The sequence below is a fragment of the Lissotriton helveticus genome, chromosome 1_2 (genome assembly GCF_964261635.1).
Source record: "Lissotriton helveticus chromosome 1_2, aLisHel1.1, whole genome shotgun sequence".
Taxonomy (NCBI): domain Eukaryota; kingdom Metazoa; phylum Chordata; class Amphibia; order Caudata; family Salamandridae; genus Lissotriton; species Lissotriton helveticus.
This window is the reverse complement of record NC_136058.1, coordinates 377,931,494-377,933,993: the sequence shown is the minus strand read 5'-3', so window position 1 is coordinate 377,933,993 and position 2,500 is coordinate 377,931,494. Positions and strand designations below refer to the sequence as shown.

At 47.9% G+C, this 2,500-nt stretch overlaps 3 non-coding genes across 3 annotated transcripts; 1 reads left to right on the top strand and 2 right to left on the bottom strand.

The window, feature by feature from the left end:
- Positions 1 to 668: 668 nt before the first annotated feature.
- Positions 669 to 740, bottom strand: TRNAW-CCA (transfer RNA tryptophan (anticodon CCA)). Its single transcript has one exon. It is a non-coding gene; the product is annotated as a tRNA-Trp (tRNA).
- A 248-nt stretch (positions 741 to 988) lies between these two features.
- TRNAN-GUU (transfer RNA asparagine (anticodon GUU)) lies at positions 989 to 1,062 on the bottom strand. The gene has a single exon. It is a non-coding gene; the product is annotated as a tRNA-Asn (tRNA).
- Positions 1,063 to 1,269: 207 nt separating this feature from the next.
- On the top strand, positions 1,270 to 1,340 carry TRNAG-GCC (transfer RNA glycine (anticodon GCC)). The gene has a single exon. It is a non-coding gene; the product is annotated as a tRNA-Gly (tRNA).
- Positions 1,341 to 2,500: the final 1,160 nt, after the last annotated feature.

Genomic DNA, 2,500 nt, shown 5'->3' with positions numbered 1-2,500 from the left:
CAGGCCTGACCCTAGGCTTCCGGAGTTCTTGGTCACAAAAGGCTCCAGTGATCTAAGCCCGACCAGGGCTGTGCCCGACCAGGGCTGTAGGCCGCGTTGGGAGCGCGTTAGGGACGTGTAAAGGGACGCAGGGCGCAGAACTCTGCCCGTTTCACCCCAGCATTTAGGGGAGGACACAGAATCTGGGAAAGCCAGTGGGAAGGATTTTCCAGGAGGAGAGTTCAGTGAGATAATCTGAAACACAATAGTGCTGGTGATCTGGCGGGTGCATTCTGTGAACCACTTTTGTCGGGAGCAGCCTGCCATCATGCCCTGATAAACACAACTCTAGTCCCAAGCCAGTGACCTCAGCAAATGCAAAGACATTCATAGTTATAGTCTCCTGCATCTGATTCTTGCCATCTTCATGTGAAACGTTGGCGTTATCATGTCTGCTGCGCACACTTTGTTCATATGTGTACAATTTAAGTGTGTGCACCTGATCACTGTCTTGGGCAGAGCTCTGCCTGTGAACAACCCATGTGAAGCATTGATGGTTCAGTGGTAGAATTCTCGCCTGCCACACGGGAGGCCCGGGTTCGATTCCCAGCCAATGCAAGACTGCTTTCTTTTGACTTTGTTTTCGAAAGGAAATATATGACCTCAGTGGGGAATAAAATGGTAAGCAGTGACCCCGACGTGATTTGAACACGCAACCTTCTGATCTGGAGTCAGACGCGCTACCGTTGCGCCACGAGGTCCTTACACTTACAGCTTTCGGAGCCAGATCAACAAATGCTGTGGGCCTTTTGACTTATTTTCCCCTCCTCATATGCCTACAGTTGTATTACAGAGCTTGACCTTTTGTTTTCTATCCTAATTATGAAATTGACTGCAGCTGCCGAGAGAACGCAGAGAATTGAAATATTCAGGGAAAGGGTGTCCAGCAGGAGAGAGCAAAGGTATGTATCTGTTTTCCATTCAAGTGTTTCATTCAGGCAAAATAATACGTCCCTGGGTGGGCTTGAACCACCAACCTTTCGGTTAACAGCCGAACGCGCTAACCGATTGCGCCACAGAGACGAGTGACTACAGCATCTTTCCTTAGACTCAATATATATCTTGATATGTATGTGCCTGCCTGGAGCTTGTCTTATATAAGCCATCATCATGTGAAACTTTGGCGTTGTCATGTCTGCTGCGCACACTTTGTTCATCTGTGTACAATTTAAGTGTGTGCACCTGATCACTGTCTTGGACAGAGCTATGCCTGTGAACTCCCCATGTGAAGCATTGGTGGTTCAGTGGTAGAATTCTCGCCTGCCACGCGGGAGGCCCGGGTTCGATTCCCGGCCAATGCAAGGCTGCGTTCCTTTGACTTTGTTTTCGAAAGGAAATTTATGAACTCAGTGGGGAATAAAATGGTAAGCAGTGACCCCGACGTGATTTGACCACGCAACCTTCTGATCTGGAGTCAGACGCGCTACCGTTGCGCCACAAGGTCCTTACACTTACAGCCTTCAAGCCAGATCAACAAATGCTGATGGCCTTTTGACTTATTTTCCCCTCCTCATATGCCTACAGTTGTATTACAGGGCTAGGCCTTTTGTTTTCTATCCTAATTATGAAATTGACTGCAGGTGCAGAGAGAACGCAGAGGATTGAAATGTTCAGATAAAGGGTCTTAAGCAGGAGAGAGCAGAGGTACGTATCTGTGTTTCATTAAAGTGTTTCATGCCGGCAAAAAGGATACTTCCCTGGGTGGGCTTGAACCACCAACCTTTCTGTTAACAACCGAACGCGCTAACCATTTGCACCACAGAGGTTAATAACTGTAGCACAGTTCCTGAGACTCAATATATATCTTGATAATTGTGTGCCTGCCTGGAGCTTGTGTTATATAATGCGTCTTTATGCCATACAGCATTTCTCATTTGCTTAGTGTCTTGTTATTGTTGGACGTAATGATGAATAGACTACTGTCTAATGGTCTTAGAGCCAGTATTACTACCGGTCCCAGTGTATGAGACACATACATGACTTTTCTGTTGCCTGCTTAGCATAGCTCCCTGCTCCTCTGTAGGTGTGCTACCAGCCAGTAAGGCGTGTGCCTTGCCCATCAGATGTGTTATGTTAGACTTGACTTCTCTGTGAGCAAAGTCTCCCTCCCATAGCAGGTGCTTTCTCTGAACTCTTGACTTGTAAGACTGCTGGGAAAGGCCCTCCCTAGCCCCTCACTCAGATAGATACATTTACCTTCAGAGCTCAGCTTTGGAGAAAGAGATTGGGGAGAGAGCAAATAGGGGAAGGCCCATGGTGCACACTTTATTTTACATAAAAGCTGGGGCTTGTGGGAGGACAGGGACAAGAGGGTTCTCAGGGAAAGAAATCCCAGGAGTATTGATGGCTAGGCCCTGAAACACAACAATCCCGGATTGGCAAGGCACAATATGCCTGTGCAACAGGCCTGACCCTAGGCTTCCGGAGTTCTTGGTCACAAAAGGCTCCAGTGATCTAAGCC